Below are 22,904 nucleotides of genomic sequence, written 5' to 3'. Positions count from 1 at the left end.
CGCAGATTGAGAGACCAATTTTTTTTAGGGAATTATTAGGCAGTCAAAAAGGTTTTGAGGCGTACCTTGGAAGAGGGGAGGGAGGGATTAGGTCGAAGGGACATGGGAATGGAGTTCCATAAAGTGGTTGCCAAGTGTCTGAAAACCTGATGGTGGGGCAGATAGACGGGAAATATAACAATCTTTGCATTTGATACAGTGCTTTATCATGTCTTCGAGACGTCTCAAAGCGCTTCACAGAATATCCTGTAAAGTGAAATGACTATATTTTGTGGCCGAAACGCGGTAGCCAATTATAATAATAATTGCGCACAGAGGTGTCCCACGAACAGTCGTGGATTGAGTAAGAATTTTTTTAACAGATTCTTATCCCCAGAAAAGCGATCCGTCAATCGACTAACAACTGGGTTCCTACTTATTGCAAGATAAACAGAGCCGTGTGGAGTAAGGAAACTTGCCCAAAGTGTCGCACTACCTGGGAATTGAACCCGGGTCCTCTCTCGTATGAGGCGAGTGCTCCAACCACTAGGACTTCTGTACAGGAGATTTGCAGTAGGCAAGAGAACTGTGTGTGTCTCTCTCGATAGTGATCAAGAGCAGGAGGGCAGGGAGATCAGTGTTTCTCTACCACATAACATTCTACAGGAGATAAAAGTGATAGTGTATGTACAGCCCTTACCAGCTTTCTCATGCTTTTATGAAGAATTTGTTTGAAAAATTTCTCTCCCTAGTAAAATGCTAGAATAAAAAGGATCTGAATTCGAGAGGGTGAAAGTGCCAATCTCTGAGGCAGAAGGAACAACACCTATTGTTGGCCCTCTCACAAAGCCTTCTTTATAGCAAAATAACCCCAGGCAGACCTCACTTTACCAGTTGTCGGAATGCAAAGCTGACGGGGCACATTGTTAACCCTTTCCACAGTGTCTGCTACAGCAGGGCTCAGCTGACATCAGCAAGACAAAAAGTCATTTGCAAAGCAAATAAAGGAAGCACAGGTGTGTGTGTGTGTGAGTGGAGTGGGGTGGGGGGTGGGTGTGTAGGTAATGTGTTCCTTCTGCTCACTGTAAGCCACTGGAAAAAGGTTGGCCGGTGAATTCTCCTCCAGGTTCGCTATGTGCTTGGCTCACACCCTTGCCTTAGAAGGCAAGGGTGTGGAGTCCTGTAGCTCAGTGGTTAGAGCACTCACCTCACAAGCGAGAGGACCTGGGTTCGATTCCCGGGCAGGGCGAAATGGTGGGTGAGTTTCCTTACTCCACACACACACCTCTGTTCACCTAGCAGTAAGTAGGAACCCGATTGTTAGTCAATTGGCTGATCGCTTTCTGGGAGGAATGATCCTTTCAAAAAAAAAAATAATAATTTGGTCACTCAATCCATGGCTGTTTGTGGTTCACTGATGTGCGCAATTGGCTGCCGTGTTTCGCCCACAAAATATAGGCAATTCACTTTACAGTATATTTTGTGAAGCGATTTGAGACGTGATATGGCACTATATCAAATGCAAGAATTATTATATATATATAACGTTCTGAGTTCAAGCCCCACATCGGGACCTGAGGTCAAAGTCCAAGCTATCACACTGGTTCAGGCATCAATGGGAAGAAGCATTACATTGTCCAACCTTTAACCGCTATCCTGGGCCCCATCTGTCTGTTCAGTTGAACAATAAAGATTATGTTCTGATGAAAGGTTATAGACCTGAAACGTTAACTCATATTCCTCTCTCCATGGATGCTGCCTGACTTGCTGTGCGATCCCAGCAACTTCTGTATTTATATTAAAGATCATGTATTGCTTTTGGCAAATAAAAAAGAAAGTTTCTGCCCTGGTGTCTCTAGATAAATTGGTCATTTACTTCATGGCTGTAAGTGGGACATGCATGTGTGCTGATTGCCTCCTGGATTTGGTTACTCAGTGACACAGTCACTACATTTGACAGTAATCCCCCAAAAGCCCTTTAATAATAATAATCCTTGCATTTGATATAGCACTTTTCACGTCTTCTCGATGTCTCAAATTGCTTCACAGAATATGCTGTAAAGTGAATTGACCGTATATTTGTGGGCGAAACGCGGCAGCCAATTGCGCACAGCAGCGTCCCCACAAACAGGCGTGGATCGAAAATGACCAATTTGAGATGTTTTAGTGTTACAGGTCCTGCCTACGCCGTGTCTCAAACACACCTTACGCAGCAGAGGTTTGTGAGTGGGTAACTGAGGCCACGAATCCTTGCTTAGAAGTAACTGTGTGCGTCCTGCCTCGATCAGCTCAGAGACTCAGCCTCTATGGCTTCCTTCTCCAGTCGGTGCTTGAACCAAAAAGAATATTAAACTTAATAAAGCACTGTTGGTAATAGCAATTCCAGCAGCACTTGTGAAGCCAGAGCAGAAAACTCCAAGTGAATAACACTACTGGCAACGCCATCTGCCGTTCAGCGAGTGACTGAACATAGCTCCAGCACCATTGGGAGCTTCGGAAGTGAGGGCAAACTGCTGCGCCCTCTAGTGGCCTCATTGTCAACCCTTGATAATACAGCCATCAATATTGACCGGACTGGTCAACTAGCATCAATATTGGCTGTATTTATTGATGTGTACATATATATATGTGTGTGTGTGTATGTGTGTGTATGTGCCTAACTCGCCACTTCGGATAACTCACAAGACTTTCGCCCACAAAATATACAGTCAATTCACTTTATAGTGTATTTGAGACGTCTCGAAGACGTGATAAGGCGCTGTATCAAATGCAATGATTATTATTATTTATTATTATTAATTATTAATCCGGTGGGGGTAGATTTCAGCACCTTTATATACAAAACAGGAGCAATGGCACGCTGCACTGGTGGGACACCAGCATTTAAAAGGCAATTCGATAAATACTTGAGGAAAAATATTAAAGGCTGGGGGAACAAAACAGGGGATTAGGATAAAAGAGCGACACTGGGGGATCTAGAACCAACACAGGCACGATGTGCAGATACAATACCAAATTACATTTACACAGCGCCTTTCACGTCGGAGCACGTCCCAAGGCACTGGACTGTCAGGGATTTGGACCTGAGCTGGGGGAGGGGATCAAGGAGGGGTAAGAGGGTAGAGCGGGTAATGGCATGGATGTGGGGTAGAAAGGACAGTTGAAGGTCAAACAAGAAGCCAAGGTTCCGGACTGGTCAACTAGCAGACTCAACTATGATTCATTCACCCCCAGTGCACACAGGCGATAGAGGATCAACAAAAAATGGGGAGAAGGCAGTGTGCACAGACATCTGGCCACTGTCAGACCTCATTTAAAGTTAATCACTATTTCCCCTGCCATTCAGATAGAATCAGAAGACGGTTCACGGGTAAAGTAACAGTAAGCCCTAGCTCAGACATTATCAGAGCAGCAATCTTCCTGAGTGAGCACTTAGTAGCGGGCCTGAGCTGTGAATAGCCTACGACCACAGCAACCCAGCCAGGCAGCTCACAGACCGCAGCTAACTGTACACACCGGCTCCTTCCACGCCTGAACTGAGCATAACCTCTTGTCAAGACTTGACACCTTAGTCCGGAAAAAAAACGTTACAATACAAGTGCGTCATGGTCACCAGCTAATTTAGAAGCCCGTTTCTTTTTAAGAGCTGCGTAAAATTGGCTTTAAGTCGAAGACTTGATTTAAGAATTTTTCACAAATTTGTGCCACCTTAAATTTCAAGACAAAATGATGTTAATAATAATCATTGCATTTGATATAGCGTCTTATCATGTCTTCAAGACGTCTCAAAGCGTTTCGCAGAATATACCGTAAAGTGAATTGACTGTATATTTTGTGCGCAAAATGTTAATGTTAAGGTGAAGTCTAGATGGAATTTCAGGCCTTGTGCAGATAAATATTCTCCAAATAAGTCGAAACAGCTTCAATGCATCAAAAGATTGATATGTGCTGAGATTGCTCGGAGCTGGTGAAAACATCCTTCCTATAACATGGTGAAGAAGATTGGTTCGGGATAGTTCTTGAGTAACCTGGACTGGAGTCTGTCAGATCCCTATCAATAGCTATCTCTGTATGTACACCTGTTACATCAAGGCACAGGAGATGGGGTTTGCTCACCGTACTTCCTGCAGCATGGCAGTAACCTAATCTAAGCCACTAAGTGTTTCACCCACAAAGTATACAGAATATTGAGAATATACTGTAAAGTGAATTGACTGTATATTTTGTTGGCGAAACACGACAGCCAATTAATTGCGCACAGCGACGTCCCACAAACAGTCGTGCATTGAGTGACCAATTTATTTGTTATTATTTTTTCTCCTTTTTCAGTAGTGTCACAGGACTCTTTGGCTGATGCACTGAGTTGCCCATTTAGGTGCCTTTCGTGTGTTGCCTGAGCAAGCAGATCGGAAGCAGATCTGGCACGTCAGGCCCAGGTGATCTCACCGCTGTGTGAGTATTGCAGCTGCGTTCATGCCCCAACGGCAGAGATTTGCTGTTGCTTTGCTGAACGATGTTTATCACCATTGGCTTTCAGCATGTGACAGCGTGCAATGTAGCTGCTCCATCTCGCACTGCTGTCTGCCAGCCCTGATGTGGTGAGCAGCCGTTGAGTCGGTGGTTAGGGGCTGAGCTTGTGGGCTCCATCTGCTAACTGGTCGTTGGAGGGGAAAGACTGAGCTATCTCCATTTTTAGCAAAATCTCATTAGAAAAACAGAATTCCCTCACCGTTCAGAATAAAATTGGGGTTTTGTGGCATTGACATTTCCATAATGGTCTTATTTTTGTGTTTCTCAAGGGATCTTGTTGGGAGGGGTGGGGGAATAGGGACCTCAGTCACTGCAGCTATCACCTATATTAGCTCCTGCTCTTATCTTTTTCTTTCTCTTGTTCTTTAGCTTTTTTCATTCTCTCTTCCTTGTGTGGTCCGGCCTGCTTCACGTTCCCCCACCTTGCCCGCCATTAGCAGGTGGGCCTTCAGCCACCCGTCCTCTCCCTCTGGAACTCCATCCCACAGTCCCTCTGCCTTGCCCCCCCACGCCCTCCCTTGCCTCCTTCAAGACCCGTCTCAAGACCCTCCTCTTCGTCTGTGCCTTTGGTCACTCTCCCTGGCCTCCACTCCTCCTTATTCCAACCACCAACTCGGGTGCAGATCCCTGACTGTCCAGCGCCTTGACAGTCACGTCCTCCTGAAGTGAAAGGCGCCGTGTAAATATAATTTGTTGATGTTGTTGAGAGGAGGCTGTACACTCCCCTGCGTGAATCAGGTAATTACTTTAATGTACCTGGTCTCAATCTAAAACAACAACAACTTGCATTTCAAACAGGATAGCTCTTTGATAGCTCTTAACAGCCTGACCCCGAGCCGGGGGGAAGGAGGAGGTGACCAGAAGCATGGTGAAAGATCTGAAAAAAAAAGGAGGGGGCAAGGTGGAGGGATTGATGGAGAGAATTCCAAAGTTTTGGGCGGGCAGTATTGGCTGAAAGCACAGCCACCAATGGTGGAGCAGAGGGTGGGGGGATTCAGCCTTTTGGGGTAGGGGAATTGAGCAACTACCCCCAGGGCAGACTTTAACTGGATTCAGGTGCACAGCAATATACAGAGCACAAAACTCCCTAATGTCTCCTAGGAGAGACCGAGAAAAGAGCTGGGCACTTGGGACAGTGAGGTTAGAGCTGCTTTTACACTAGCTAATTCTAATATTCTTATCATGCAGTGAACATATAATATAATAATAATCTTTGCATTTGATAGCACTTTATCACATCCTCAAAACGTCTCAAAGCGCTTCACGGAATGCACTATATAATGAATTGACTGTATATTTTGTGGGTGAAATGCGGCAGCCAATTGCGCATGGCAATGTCCCGCAAACAGTTGTGGATTGAATGACCAAATTATTATTTTTTAATGGCCTCCTTCTGTGCTGTACAATTCTAAGATTCTGTGATTACATGGCTGAGTGTGGACAGCAGCCCACCCCAATAATCTGAGTCCCTACACAAGGCAGGTGGGTGGGGGGGGGGGGTTGCTCTGTTGCACAGACTGATCTGTCTGCAGTTGTAGTGAACATACGGCAGAGGGCATTACTGATGTGTGAAGCCACATTTCAAATTATACATTGTACCCCAATGTAAAACCATGGACGGTTTGTTACTTTGGCCCCTATCGCTTGTTCCTGCGACAAACTGCAGCCTATTGTCAAAACAGTCAACTGACATATGATCGGTGCCACTGAACAATCTGACCTGGGTTTCTGTCCTGGAATGTGCCAGTGTAGAGACGGGCTGGCAATATACTGCTCTACTCGATTGTATAACTGTGGGCCAACACTGTGAGTGTTTTTAGCCCAACTCCTGACTCGGGAGCACCACCTCGTGGGTACCTGGATACGCTGCAGGAACTCGGAGCTCCTGCCTTGTTGTGGAATAGGTGGTTGGATTGCAGCCAGTTCAGCAGACACGGGGGCCAAGCTGCCTTTAACAGCGCAAATTAGCATCTCAGTTGGCAGTGAAATTGTCAGCATTGCTCAAACAAATTGATTTTCTCACGTGCTACCATCGGGTTTTTTCCTGAGGCCTGATCAATGCAAACACTGTGACTAGGGACAGGCTGGGTATAATAATAATAATCATTGCATTTGATATAGTGCCTTATCACGTCTTTGAGACGTCTCACAGCGCTTCACAGAATATACTGTAAAGTGAATTGACTGTATATTTTGTGGGCAAAACACGGCAGCCAGTGGGACAGGGTTCCACAAACAGTTGTGGATTGAGTGACGGATAATTTATTATTATTTTTTATTGGCAATCCGCCAATCGACTAACAATCAGGTTCCTACTTACTGCTAGGTAAACAGAGGTAAGTAGAGTAACAAAACCTGCCCAACATTTCGCCCTATAAAGGAAGAAAGTCACTCACTTCTGCCTCTCGTTCTGTATCAATACAGTAAGAGTTGTCAGCTTGGCTCAGTCTTGCCTCTAGGTCAGAAATTTGTGGGTTCAATAAATCCGTGAGATAACACGATGACACAACCCTACTGGACTACACTGGAATAAATGTCAGCTTGAACTATGGGTTTTTCAAACGCCAATGAGGGATTCAACAAATGACTTTCTGATGCAGTGTCTAGAGTACATAATAATAATAATTATTATCGGTGGCCATTTCAGCCATTACACCCCGAAGCTCTGGAGCTCACTCCCTCCGTCTTGCCCCTTCCCTCACTCTCCACTTTCAAATCCCGCCTAAATATCTTCCTTTTTCATCATGTCTAAGGTCACCTTCCACCCCCACTTCTCCCCTGGCTTGGGGTCAGACTCCGCCACTGTCAAGCGCTCCAGGATGCTACCCTGCGGTAAGGGCACTATATAAATACAAGTTGTTGTCATTGGTGCAATGTCTAAAGTACAGCCAAATTGAGCCAAGCTGACACCTATTCATTTAAAGTAGAGATGGGCATATTTGAAACCAAATCCCCTCAAACACAACTGGGATGTCAGGTGAGGTAACCGCATCGCTTGATGGGGGGACTCACAGAGTAAGAAGATCCCTTATAATTTAAGATAACACAAAATTGTGGAAAATTCTCAAACTCAGTCCTGAATAACTGCAGAAACCGGCTTCCCAATGATTCGTAGAATCATAGAATATTACAGCACAGAAGGAGGCCATTCGGCCAATCGTGTCTGCGCTGGCTCTTTTGAAGAGCTACCCAATGAGTCCCACTCCCCCGCTCTTTCCCCATATCCTTGCAAATTTTTCCTCTTCGAGAACCTATCTAATTCGCTTTTGAAAGTTGTTATTCAATCTGTTTCCACCTCCCTTTCAGGCCGTGCATTGCCGAACGTAACAACTCTCTGTGTAAAAATATTTCTCATCATCTCTGCACTGGTTCTTTTGCCAATTATCTTAAGTCCATGTGCCCTGTTTACAGACCCATCTCCCAGTGGAAACAGTTAATCCGTATCTACTCTATCAAAATCCTCTATTAAATCTCCCCTTAACCTTCTCTGCTCTGAGGAGAATAATCCCACATTCTCCACATAACTAGAGTCCCTAGTCCGTGGTACCATTCAGATAAATGACCTCTGCACCCTCTCCAAGGCCTTGATATCCTTCCTATAGTGTGAAGAGCCACAAAACCCAGGTTTTGCCCACAAAATATACAGCCACTACACTTTATAGTATATTCTGTGAAAAACTTTGAGATGTCTTAAAGACATGATAAGACGCTATATCAAATGCAAGGATTATTATAAGACTGGATTCATAAGGTAGTCAGTCGAGTGAGGACAGAATCAGGGCAGTGATGTCCCTCCTGGACCTTGGTAACTGCATTCACATTTGAAGAATAGTCCCTTAGTGTGTGGTAATGGACTGTGCCTGGCTCCATTGAAATCGACTGCTAGCACAGGTCAGCGCCTTCGGAAAAGCAGGGAAGCAAATTGAAGAGGAATAAAAAAAACAGCCTCTGTCAAACAGAAACCATTAGATTCTGGGCTGAGCCAGCCTGATATATGATATATGCTCCCTGCTTTTAGTCTGTGGCTTGAAAATTCAGATGAAAAGAGAAGCTTGTTCAGAACACAGCGAAGCTTGTGCAAGTGGAGTTGCCCTAAACGTTAGTGAGAGTAGCGAGATTAAATGCTCCCTCCCTCACACTGCAGTTGCACAGGCTGCAGTTATGGCTGAAAGGGTTAACGGCTGGCACAGTGCCAAAGCGCACACACACAGTGCTAAATAAAGCCAAACTGTTCCTGTCTCGGCCCAATACCCAGTCTGGGCTCTCAGTTCAGCCAATGCCATGGTTGCCCACTCCCCTTCCATTCCTAGCTCCCGCCCAGCACATCAGCGATGTATAAAGCAGGGCTGGATTAGCGCTCAGCTGGGAGAGCTCAAGACAAGCTGGGTCTCAATCACAGCCGTGCTCTGTGACTGCCAGAAGAAAGAAAGAAAGAAAGCAGGTGGAGACCGCGAGAAGCCAGAGAGCAATGCTCACCATCTCTTCCCAACGGCTACCCAACCTCTACTGCCAACCTTGCTGCAGTGAGTATGTACAATACAACACAAAATTACATTTGTATAGCGCCTTTCACGTTGGGAGGACATCCCAAGGCGCTGCTTTTAGTCTATAGTAGCTTTCATATGTAGCAGCTTTCATATCAAATAACTGATCTTTCACCTCAGTGTGTGTGTATGTGTGTGGGATTTTGCTGGGTGCGTGTTTATCTACAAAAAAAGTCACTAATTTGACAACCATTATCTGTGAAGTACTTTGAGATGGGTGTTTCGCCCACAAAATACACAGTTTTGTCTTTACAGTGTATGCTGTGAAGCGCTTTGAACGATGTGATAAGGTGCTATATCAAATGCAAGGATTATTATTATTGTTTGGATATTATGATACAAGCAGTATTGTTGATAAGCTAAATACCAACAGATTCTGTGTTTTGAATGGCTGAGCTATGCAGCTTCCCCTCACTGCACAACTTCATTTTTGTTCTGGGTCCTCGACGGAAACACTAACGAGGTTGTGGTTGGGTGACGGCAGTCACAAAGTTCTGTCTGTTTCTTTGTAAGCGCTATTTGCGCGCAGTGATTGCTGCCTGCAACGCCTGGTTTCCTCGCAAGAGATTTTGACGCCGAACCTTTTCAATCATTTCAATTCAATCAAATTTTAATGACAAAAAGCTGTATTCTTTCCTCAGTTTCATTTAGAGATAATTGGAGGGGGGGCGGGTTGAAAGAATCGTGAGGTTGTCTGACTGACTGGGGAAGGTGTGGACCGAGAGTGCCTGAAACGTGGGTTGAGTCTCCCATTCTCTGAGGAATTAGACACATACACATAATTATTTGGCATGTATACATTGTTATCCCTGTGCTCTATCTCTGAGCGCCTGACAAATATTGCCTCCCCACATCGCAATAGGATCCCAACTCGCCCCTCACGTTGCTCGATCTTCCTCTGTAACAAAGAAATCTACGTGTTTATCCGTTGGATTCGGCCACCGCCATGAATATGACACTCTGATTAAGTGGGAGAGAGGCTCAAAGAAAATGTGGCACAGATGTGCAGACCCCTTGTGCTCTGCACTCTCGGCTTAACCCTCTCAGCCCCAAAGTCTGCATCACCTGGGCATGTGCGCTGGACTCTCCCCATGTTTAGCGCCCACCATGTAATAGGCTCTGCTGTGTGAACTCATCTAACAATTCTCTGATCTAACGAGCATCTCACCTGGAGAGCTGATGTGAACATGTGCGGAGTGGGTGAGTAAGGCACAGGTAGTCAAGGACTAACTCGGCATATCTTGATGTCTGGGCTGATACTGAAGGTGAAGTGATCATTCTCGATTGTAACACCCACAACGCCCATTACCCATTTCCTTTCTTCACCATCCCACCTCCCCATCCTCAGGTGCTGTTGAGGGTACTATCCTCGGATGGCACCTTAAAGCTTCTGTCTGGATATTAAAGATCCCGTTCTGCTATTTGGGGGATTAGCAGAGACGTCATGAACCCCCACAATATTGTCACACAGAGACAGACCATCACCTCATCGAGTCTGTGCTGGTGTTTTGCTCCACACGAGCCGGATGAATTGGTTATTCATCTAATTGTCCGGAGTCCTGTGGCTCAGTGGTTAAGAGCACTTGCCTCACAAGCGAGAGGACTAAGGAACGATTCCTGACAGGGTGAAACGTTAGGTTAGTTTCGTTACCTCACACACATACCTAGCAGTAAGTAGGAACCCGGTTGTTGGTCAATTGGCGGATCGTTTTTCCAGGGGTAATAATTCCTTCAAAAAAAGTGTTGATCGCTAAATCCACGACCGTTTCTGGGACATTGCTGTGCGCAATTGGCTGCTGAATTTTGCTCACAAAACATACAGTCAATTCACTTCACTGTATATTCTGTCAGATGTCTAGAAGACATGATAAGGCACTATATTAAAATGCAAGGATTATTATTATTATATTTGTTATGTGTGCCACGTTATTCACAGTGATGTCCTGATAGATCCCATCACCAGAGTCCACCTCGTCCCAGCCTGTGAGCCTTGTCTTAAAATTGTGCAGAATTGAGGAAAATTCTTAAAATTGGTCTTGATTTGGAAGCCGGTTATTTTTAGGAAACTGCGTAATTATTGTGGAAAAATGCTGTCATTTTAGGCCTCAGGACGTGATAGATCTGAAACCCAAAACATGAGTAACTGATTTTGTTTCCATCTGTCTATCTCAACACCCCCACCCACACCCACTCCCTCCTTTGAGTCTCCCCAGATCCAAAGAAGCGCAAAATGAGATTGGTGATTTATAAAAGAATTTGTGATGAGGAGCAATTTCTGATTAAAACAGTTTGTGATTATGAAGTGATTTGCTGATTGGGAAGTGATTTGTGACGTGAAGGGATTTGAGGTTATTCTGCAGTGTGATTAGCGAGCAACGTGGAGACTGGAAGCGTGCTGCCCTGCCCATCCCGTGCTGCTGTCAGGATAATGAGGTGTCCACTGGACCCGTGGTTAGATGGAGAATGACTAGATTAGCATTAAAGAGGCAGATTTACAGTCTCTAATCTGCTGCTCACTGTGTGGCTGTGACATGCATTTACAGTAAAAACTCCTCATTATATGTAATGCACAACACAGCGGAGCCGTGAGTGATTGGGTAGAGGTGTCGTTACAAAAGCAGTGTTTAAAAAAAACATACATGAGCTATTTCTCATTGTTTGTTCAAATTCTTGCTAAGTGTTCCTGGAATCAATGAAATGTGTGTGTTTGTGTGTGTGTATACGTACTACAGCAAGATGGGGAGTGGGAGTGCAGAAAGGAAGAGTGGGAGTGAGGAGGGAGACAGTGAAGGATTTTTGAGGGGATGAGTGCATAGGGGGAATGTTTAACAGAGATGTTGCTGGCTTGTTATCCTATTAAGGATAATAAGTCAGTAACAAGATATGCAGTGGATTCACTTTACAGTATATTCTGTGGAGCGCTTTGAGACGTCTCAACAACGTGATAAGGCGCCCTATCAAATGCAAGGATTATTATTATTATTGATTCGAGCCAATTCATTTAAGGATCTCACAAGCAATGTACATCTTACAATCTGTGCTCAATCTTGGGTGACAGACAGCACACCGGCCGCTGTGTGTTTGACCAGGATGATCCTCACTCAGCAACAACAAGTTGCATTTATATAGCACCCTTCATGCAGGGTAGCGTCCAGAACTGAGGTACCTGCACAGCACACTGTCTGTTACAGCAGCATGCAGCCCGTCACCAATGCAATGTAGTTCCCGCGGCTCAAAATGTGGTGCAATAAAGCCACCAATGCTTTTCTATCACTCCAGTGTTTTGTCATAAACAGAAATGGATGAGAGGAGACCTGAGAGAAGTACTCAAAGGGATGAGGTGTTTTGACAAGAAACGGGGAGAAACTATTTCCAAGGGCATCAATTTAAGATCATCACCAAAAGTAAACTAAGGGCGGATACATCATAACAAACAAAATACATTTACACAGCACCTTTCATGTCAGGAGGACATCGCAAGGCGCTGGACTGTCAGGCATCCGCACCTGAGCTGGTAGTTGGGATCAGGAGTCTTGGAGGGTGGGGAGGTTGGGGTAGGAGGGTGACCGAAGGCACAGTCGAAGAGGAGGGACTTGAGACGGGTCTTAAGGGAGGGGGCGAGGCGGATGGACTGTGGGATGGAGTTCCAGAGGGTGGGAGCAGAGAGGCACAAGGTCCGCCAGCCAATGGTACTAAAATCATAGCTACTGAAAGGGAATGCTTAGAAAGGAAAAATAAAAAAAAGGGTGTGGGGGTACAGAACAAGGAAGTGGGACTAAGTAGACAGCTCTTTCACAGAATTGGCACTGGTACAATAATTGAATTGTCTCTTGTGCTGCAAAACACCACGACTCGTAAGAAATTATATTGTGCTAATTAATAATAATAATACTTGCATTTGATATAGCGCCTCATCATATCGCTGAGATGTCTCAAAGCGCTTCACAGAATAGACTGTGAAGTGAATTGACTGTACATTTCGTGGGTGAAACGCGGCAGCTAGTTGAGCACAGCATTGTCCCACAAACAGCCGTGGATTAGTAAAGCATTGTGAGGAATTAAATTTGCAGATTTCCAGTACCCCATCTTCCTGATACCCTGCAAGCCAAAACCCCACAGAATAGGGCGTTCCTAGCTGAACAAGCTTGCCAATGGTAACTGTTTGCAAAGGTAAACAGCATGGTTTTAGCTGGTAAAACAGCAGTTATATCCCCAATGTATACTGTGGGGTTTCTAAGCATTTGCTCTTGCTAACCTGTGTGTAAAAGTCTCCAGGATTATGTAATCAGGGTGCGTCCAGCGTGCCCACATCAGACAAATGTGTGTTTTCGCCCCACAGAACACCCAGGCACTACACTTTACAGTACATTCTGTGAAGCGTTTTGAGACGTCACGAAGACGTGATAAAGCGCTATATCCAATGCAACGATTTTTATTGTAGGATTATTATAAATGGAAACTATCAGTAGTTTGGTTTGGAGATTCCTAAGCATGTGAATCGATCTTGGCATGTCAGACACCCGACTGACCAGACGAACCACTAGCGCAGCCAAGAGATGTGGCCAAAGCCTTTATTTCTCCGATACGTCAAGCTGGTGTTTACCAGTCTCGTTCGCTGCCGTTATCTGAGTGGCAGAAACCGAGACGATTCATTTCTAAAACTGTACATGCCAACAAGCGACGCTATCCTGTACATGCCAACAAGCGACGCTATCTCTTATTTGGCGAATTGGCATCAGACATGTCACACATTGGCTACCACCCACAGTCGACTGTCATTTTGAGATGTTTAGACATGATAAGGCAAACTGTAACAGTGCAAGTTCTTTCTTACAGCGGCATCTGAAGGAATCTCAAGGTGTGTGGGTGCGCGCCCACGTGTGGCTGACTACTCTCAATTCGTGTAGTTGTACTGTGAAGCATGGAATGTAGCAGCAATTTGCTTCATTATACAAAACTCCCTGACCTGAGGTTTTACCGAGCAAGGGAGAGGGGTAACTCTTATTCTTTTTGATCAAATAGAACCTTGTTGTGATCCAGTATGTTACCTTGATTATTTTACTCTGGATAAAACTAATGGAGATTTGCGCTGGGGATCTGTGTGCACGGCCCAGTTTTGTGCAGGTGCCAGTTCCATAAATCTGCGGCTTTGTACTGAGACTTTGTCAGTTACAAGCCATTGAGAATAATTAGCATCTGTAACAATTGCAGCCTGTGTTCTGCAGAGAGCTGCTCCCGGCCCCGGCTGTCAAGCTGCAGAATCCCTTTTGTTTCCCGACGTGTCAGTTTGTGCTTAAGTTATTCGTTAGAGATCAACTTTACTGAACACTGACCTATCGGGAGATACATAGAGACTGAAGCAGAGAGAGAGAGAGAGAGAGAATGGACACAGCAAGAGATAGAGAGAGAGACTTAAAACACCAAGAGAAAAAACACAGAGAGAGACTCTTGTGTGTGTGTTAAAGGGAGAGATGGGAGACATTAATATAGAGTGTTACGTAGGAAAGCACTAACACAAAGAGGGAGAGGAGTCTTAGTGCTGTACTCATCCATGAGGAGGGAAACAGAGACCCGGAGAGAGGGGAGAGAATGAATGAACAGGTGTCTAGTAAAATAATCCCATAGGAAGTGTCTAGACATTTTAATGCAGTATTATCCAGTAACGGTCTCAGGATTGACCTTTGCCCTCTTTCCCATTCCCACAGCAGGTGCTGGCTGTGTTGGCTGGCGGTCAGTCAGTGCAGAACTGCATTGCTCCCTCTCTCCCCCACACGACAATGGCTCCTTTGTCAAACACCCCAAGTCTGTCAATCCAATGGCATGAGATTTAGCCCTTTTCCCCCCCTTCCCTCCCTCCCTTTCCCCCACTTTGCTAAGCAAGCAGCGAGGGGGAGGGGAAGGCACAAGGCACAAGCAGGGGCCTTTACACTCTGAATATTAAAGAGCCTTCCAGTCAATAAGTGCTCATTAATCTGTCTCATCTCAGAAAGGGGCCGACGGGCGCTGCTTTATGATCTGCCTCTGCTCCCAAACCCTGTGAGACTGCTCCACAGTAAACCAAATGAAACGATTAACGTAAAATGAGAGGGTGCGTGAGTGTGCAAGGTGTAGGGTACAGGAAGTTGATATGTGTGTTACATTAGAGGGCTTTATGAAGTATTACGGGGGTGTGAGAATGGTGTTAAAAACTGACAGGCATTCCCAGCCTGTGGGATGGCCACTATAGTCCAGCCAGACGCTCCAGTGCAGAACTGACTGATGCTCTCTCGCACACACACACAAGATTACATTTGTATAGTGCCTTTCACGTCGGGAGAACACACACACATACCCACACAGACACACACAGTCACGGGGTAAGCATCAGTCTGTAATAGTACAGCGCTTTGGGACGTCCTCCCGACGTGAAAGGCGCTCTATAAATGTAATTTTGTTGTTGTTATAATAATCCTTGCATTTGATACAGCAAATGCAACATTGAAATGTCTCAAAACAATTAATGGGTAATTGTTAAGTGTAGTGACTGTGTATTTGTAGGTAAACATGGCAGCCAATCTGCTCATATTACTACCATGTTAATTATCAATTTATCTACAGGATTGTTGGGAGAGAGAAACCGCATTCTGTTTTGGACTAGAGCTGCAGAACCTTCAACGTGACTCTGAACAGGCAAGTTACCTCAGGTTAACGTCTCAACAAAGGGCAGCACCTGTGGCAATGCAGGCTCCCCCGGTGCTAATAGTGTTGTTGCTGGAAAAGGTTCATGAAGCGTTTCAAACGCTGCGTACATTACAATTCCAGGTGTAGATTGAGGGCTGGTGCTGTTGAGAGGCTTAAATCCTTTTCAAACTCGGCCGTCAATACAGGCTCGGCTAAACTAATTAAATCTCGCAGCATGCAGGAAATGGAGAATAATTAGAACTAGCCGCTGCCCTTTTGGGGGTAAATGATTCGCGGTGTTGGCTGAGTGGTGTTTGTTCCACGCAGGGCTCTGTGATCTGAGCGCTAGCCCGAGACTGCAGCTGTAATTATTGCAGTCTCCACGGGGACCTGATGTTGTGGAGACAGGATCAACGCCCCCACCCCTTCCCGGGCCTTGATCTTCAATGTGGCTGACAGCCAGATTAGTCCAGAGCTGTGCGCTCTCAGTGGTAGTGGGGGAGTCCCTGAGAAAAACAGAGAGAAAGAGGGGTGGTGGAAATCGAGAGGGAGAGAGAGAGATGCAAATAGAGACAAAGAGCCACGGTGAAAGACATAGAAAGGGAGACATGCACACACATACACACCAAGAGAGAGTCTGAACTTGCTTCATTGCAGTTACATACATGTAGAGAGAAGAAGGAGTGCAGGTGCTTGACTCCTTTATCCTCCACTGGGGTTTGGTACCAAGTCACCATTATTCATATTGACAGTGAAGCCGCAGAGTGTTTGGCCGTGGGAGGCGTCTCAGTTGAGTCCTGACATGCTACGTGCACCTTCCTTCAGGGCTTCTCTGCACAGTTATCAGCAGTGGGCGGTCTCTCTGGTTTAGCTTCCCTAATCCAAGGCGGCTGAGACAGTGTCTCCCCAAAAGGGGAGAAATGAGCAGGGAATTATTTAATATATTTATTTATAAAACGCCCACCTCCCAGTACACCTCCTAATTCTGTTGCTTGAGCAGTTGCTTTTTCCAAGCTTTCAAAAAGGAGTCCACCAATGTAGCGGTGATCATTTTTGTTGGGGAAGCATTTCCAAATCTGAAAACATTTGCGATTAGACAGCAAGTGAAGAGAGTGGGATGGTGGAGGAGTGGTGCTGTAGCTAGATTTTGAGGGAATATCAGGGACTCTGTATCCCCTCCCTCCCACCATTTACAGAATAAACACAGGACGTGTAAAAGTCTCCCACTCTCACTGCAAGCAACCTGTGTTATTTCTACCATTCTGACCACGCACACCACACCACCTCTCGTCTCACGTAGGATCGAGCAAAGAAACGCTCTCTGAATGTTTCTGAAGGCGAAAGAAAGACAAGCGGAATTCGCTGGTGCACAGCAGCCCCGCACCAGCCCTCCACACAGAGCAGCATCAACAACCGCAACCTTGTCCCCTTACACATGTCACATCCCGTCAGCCCTCAGAGTTGCATTAGCAGGGGGCCATCAGCCTCTGAGCTTTGTTATCTCATCTCTATCACTTTCTCTTGCTACCCTGGGGCCTGAAATTCCACCTAGCTGTGGTCTGGGAGACCATTTTAATTTAGAATCTTAGATGGCACAGAAAGCTGAAATATGAATGAAATGAGTAAGAATTTTCCGCAATCGGTCATATTCCAAGACAAAATGATCTTACAGGCTAAGACTAGGCACCTCACTTTTTCAATGGCTTCCTGTCTGGTCAATGTTGGCTGAGGACAGAATTGGGCTCAGCTATGAAGCCCCCACTCACTGTCAAATATGACAGATTCACCCACAGAAATATACATTCAATTCACAGTAAGTTCTGTGAAACGCTTTGAGATGTCTCGAAGACATGATAAGATTGAGTGACCAAATCACTCAATGTGTTGTAAGTAGTCCACAGTATTAGAAGAAAGATTACCACAGATGATTTTTTCCCCTCTAATCTGCACAGACGTGCACTAGCATTCAGGGGCGGATTAAGGCAAACGTGCGTGTATTGGATCCTGTGTATCTTCCAGCTGGCTGCCTCTGCAGTAGAATTAGGTCACTCTACACTGCAGTAGTGCTTTGTGTGAGTTTGTGTTCGCTCCTAAACAAAATCCCGCAGTTATTTTTATTCTAAGATAAAATATTCATGAGTTGTATTATTTTTAACTATAATTCTGATCCGCTCCATGTATTTTTTAACACAAACCAAGTTAAATTTTAAAGCCTTGCACGCTTCCTCTGAAAGCCATTTAACCACTGATTTTAGGCAGGTTGTACAGTAAAATAAAGTGGGTTGAGAGCAATTTAAAATCATGTAATGATCGCATCTGATCCAGTGAAGCAACTGAAAGCGCCTCACACAGTGACTGAAAACGCAGTAATAATAATAATCATTGCATTTGATATAATAATAATAATAATAATCCTTGCATTTGATATAGCGCTTTTCACGTCGGGAGGACGTCCCAAAGCGCTTCACAGAACACACTGTAAAGTGAATTGACTGTATATTTGTGGGCGAACGCGGCAGCCAATTGCGCACAGCAATGTCCCACAAACAGTCGTAGATTGAAAATGACCAATTTATTATTGTTTTTGGTTTTGGAGGGATTATTATTAGGCTCTGTGTGGAGTAAGGAAACTTGCCCAAGGTTTCGCCCTCTGCCTGGAATTGAACTCAGGTCTCTCACTTGCAAAGCGAGTGCTCTAACCACTGAGCTACAGGACTCCACATATAGAGCCTTATCAGATCTTTGAGACGTCCCAAAGCTCTTCACAGAATATACTATAAAGTGAATTGACTGTATATTTTGTAGGTAAAACGTGCAACCAATTGCTCACAGCAGTGTCGCACAAATATTCGAGGTTTGAGTGACCAAATAATTATCATTATTTTTTTCTTTTTGAAGGAAATATTCCCCCTGGAAAAGCAATCCGCCAATCAAGTAACAACCAGATTCCTACTTACTGCTAGGTAAACAGAGCCATGTGGAGTAAAGAAACTTGCCCAACGTTTCGCCCTGCCCGGGAATCTAACCCACGTCTCGCTTGCGAGGTGAGTGTTCTAACCACTAAGCTTCAGGACAGTAGGTTATCATGCCAGCAATGTACCACTAATGGCAACAAGGTGAAGAGTAAGTAATTAATTTGAATTCGGACGAGGAAAAAATATCGGCCATTACATCCAGAGGATGAAGTTTAGGTCTTCGCCATGTTCCAATACATTGGAGCCCCAAAGCATGGCACAGAGTGCTGAGACCCAGGTCTGGTTGCCCTTCTCACTATATTCCCGATGAAACGAATACCAAAGAGTACGGGAGTAAGCAGAAAAGTGGCATTTGATTTGTGGCTCATGTACAGGGCAAACATTAGTGCAGGATTGATGGGCTGTAAGACCTGTTTCAGTGCTGTAACATTTGACGAGGCTATGACAACCTGCCTCTATAATAATGTTTGCATTTGATATAGCGCCTTATCATGGCTTTGAGACGTCTCAAAGCGCTGTGCAGGATATACTGTAAAGTGAATTGACTGTATATTGTGTGGGCGAAATTGGCAGAAGACCGGCTTTCTCCCCAGGATGTTGTGGAGGGTGGGGGGGGGGGGGGTTTGGAGGTTAATGGAAGGAGGGTCCCATTGCTGTAATTGTACAGATTACCAGAAGATGCAGCACAATTGATAGACTCGCAGCGAATGAGTTAACTGCGCTTCATTTGAGTGGAATTGACTGGACCTACGTAGTTGAGAGCTCTGGGTCAGAATGTGCAGTTGTCTGTTCTCTCCTCCTGTCATATTCAGTCAGATCATTGCTTTGAGCTCCACTGCGGAAAATGCTGCCTTCTCTCAACCCTGCAGTAACATCTCCTTTTATTAATCTACAATATTCCCAACCTCCCTGAAACTGTTCCTAGGTTTCTCTTCAAAATACAGCGTGCTGTCCAGTAATCAGCGAAAGAGCCTAAGATTCACTCCTTTAAATTGGGAAGGGTTGTGGGGGACTTTGCCTACTTATATTATTTTGACTTGAAATTCAACAAATACAAGATTTTGTAATATTGCTTGCTGAAAATCTACTATTTTAAGAAATTATTAGAGGTGGTTAGTAAATGTACTGTGCACTGAACAAAAAGCCACAAAGAACTCCAGTTTGGATGGACAGTGTAGAGGGAGCTTTTCTCCATATCTAACCTGTGACTACCTGACCTGGGAATACTAGCTAATTGGTACAAATATTCCATTTGCCAGAATAACATCCCTCACCCTGATGTGCAAGTATATATAATATATATATTGTATATATATTTTAGAACAAGGGTTTGAAAATCAATCATCATTGAAAATCATGAGCACAGGCTTCAAGACTTTGCATTAAACTTGTCCTTCAATCTCCAAACCCATCTTTACAGGTAGGGAGTGTATCCCTGCACTTGCCTGGCCCATATGGCCGAAACAACAACTTGCATTTATATAGCGCCCTTCACGCGGGGCAGCGTCTCAGAGCGCTTAGGACTAACTTGATTACAGCGTTTGCATCGAATTTGGGCAGATACAGAGGACCGCATCTATACAATGAACTGTGGGTAATTCATACAGTTTCCAGGGAAACAGGAATTCCAGCAGCCAATTGAGGAGGATGTGTTGGAATGAGCCGTGGGTACTGCCTTGGGATTGAACTCTTCCAGGTCAGTGCTTGCTTGAGTTTAATAGAATGTGTCGCCTGTTTGCGTTTAAATACATAGTGCACCTTAGGCAAATGCACTTGTAAGGTCTGTAATTGTCTATCTTTATAAGATTAAAGTGATGTCTTGACAACTGGTGCATGAAAAGCTGGGACATTTATAGGTTATCTTGTTATAAAAGACGCTATAAAGAATTAAGCCGAAATGTACATGAGTGGGCACTGTCCTGGCACATTGAGGACAAGCAGAACGGCTGAATGACAGGACTGAAGGTCGGGCTTATCAATCTGGTAGCCGGTCCCCAATTTGGGATGACAATGCATGCGAGGTCAACGTCAAGAGGGAAGCAATGCTGGAATGGAAGGGCAGAGCAGCGAATCATAGTGCATGCTGGAAACTGGGGATCTTATTCTGCCGTCCAAGCAGTTGACTCGCTTAGAGAGCAGCGAATGATAATTAGGTATAAACTGCGGGTGTTAGAGAGTTGCACGAAAGGGAACGAACCAACTTAGAAAGTTGTGATTTAGTAATACTGTATTACAGACATTTGAATGTACACCTGGACTAGTAGAATATTTTGACATTACTAGTGAGCATACTGGTAATGAGCATCCACTTCCCACTGACCTTTCAAAGTGATCATTCCAGTTTATATCTGACTCTTCCCTATTTTGCCAACAGTTGTGGTTTCATTGGATCAAACAGTTGTTGGTTCAAGCCCAAAATTGGGACTTGTGGTTGCAGCCCAGGCTGATACTCCGGTAACTCATTGCCAGAGGAGTCATGTTTCAGATAAGATGTTAATCCCAACCTCAGTCTGCCAATTCAGGTGACTATTAAAGATCCCGTAATGCTATTGGAAAAGAGAAGCAGTTTCTCCCAGGGTCCCAGGCAACTTTCCCACAGATAAATTGCACGTTTATAGCCGTTTGTGAGACACTTTTGTGTGCAGAATAGCTGCTTCTTTGCCTACAAATACACTGTCACTACACTGGGCTGCAATTAAAGCATGGTGAGACATCTCAACATTGTTGCCAGTATATCAAATGGGATGATTATTAATTCATGTCAGCCACCTAACCTGTAGAAGATAAGCTAATCAGTAACTTGTGAAGAAGGGTTGATAGTGGAGTCATGTAGCTTGGTAGTTAGAGCACTTGCCTAGCAAGCGAGAGACCCATGTTTGAATCTCAGCACGGTGAAACGTTGGGCAAATTTCCTTGCTCCACATGCCTGTAGTAAGTAGGAACCCGGTTGGTTAGTCGATTGGCAGATCACTTTTTCGGGGAGTAAAAATTCCTTTAAAAAAATCATAAATTGGTCACTCAATCCGCGACTTGACACTGCTGTGCGCAATTGGCTGTCGCGTTTCACCCACAAAATATACAGTCAATTCAATTTACAGTATATCCTGTGAAGGGCTTTGAGATGTCTCGAAGACATGATGCAGCGCGATATCAAATGCAAGGATTATTATTATTTTCTGCCGAGGATCACCACCCTGAGACCCAGCAGCAAGTTACCTCCCGTTAAGGTGGAAGCTGCTCCTCTGGTTGAGTAGTGGCACAGCACCAAGATGCCCTCTAGTGCTCAGTACAGCAATATTTACACTTTAAAGTAATGAGCTTTTCCCGTTTCCTTTTCAGGGCTGAGAAAAAACACGTGGCTCCTACCTTTCAGCATTCAGACACCTGGCTGTTGGTCTACTCTTCAGTCAATCTACACATCTCATTTCGTTTCCACCTTTGTTTTAAGTTTAGCTTCAATTTTAAACTTGTAAAAAAAAATTACCCTTTGTAACAGTAGTTTAAAGGCACGTTAAAGATGATGTCAGGCTATTTTGAAAATTAACATGGGAATTTTTCTTGATACCCTCTCTGACTGACACTCAATTCTCACGCCAAAGAGTGATCACTAATTGCACTTCTGCGTTAACTTTCCAAATGACAATCGCTAAACTTGATAATAACAACATGGTGAGACTGCTTTGCGCCAAAGCACTGGATCAAACACAAGATTTATTATTTGGTTAAAAAGCAAGACACAAGAGTGTGTAACAGAGCCACAAGAATGTGTGGACAGTGATGACTTCAGTGAACATTCAACGCTGTCGGTGAGTTTGGGATTTAGATGAACCATCGACCGTTGACTGTACCCTGCAGCCCAGTCAGTGACACCTGGACCAGCAGAATATCCTGACATTACTAGTGGGAACCCCCAAATATCCTCATACTGGTAGTGAGCACATCTATATACAGTAGTGTGATACAAGTGAGCCAAAGATGGGTTGGGTAACGTGAAGCAGGTTGGTAAGTAGTGAGCACTACTAAATAAGCCTGACTGTTGGTACAGTAATAATAATAATCCTTGTTTGATATAGCGCCTTATCACGTCTTCGAGACATCTCAAAGCGCTTTCACTGAATTCACTGTGGGCGAAACATAGTCAAAACACCTTTATAATAGTATCAGTAATGAGCACCCCTAAATAATCTTGTTATATTAGTTCTGACGAGTCTCATAT

The sequence above is a fragment of the Callorhinchus milii genome, unplaced genomic scaffold, assembly GCF_018977255.1.
Source record: "Callorhinchus milii isolate IMCB2004 unplaced genomic scaffold, IMCB_Cmil_1.0 Scaffold29, whole genome shotgun sequence".
NCBI lineage: Eukaryota > Metazoa > Chordata > Chondrichthyes > Chimaeriformes > Callorhinchidae > Callorhinchus > Callorhinchus milii.
The sequence above is the reverse complement of the archived record's forward strand: the minus strand, read 5'-3'. Positions refer to the sequence as shown.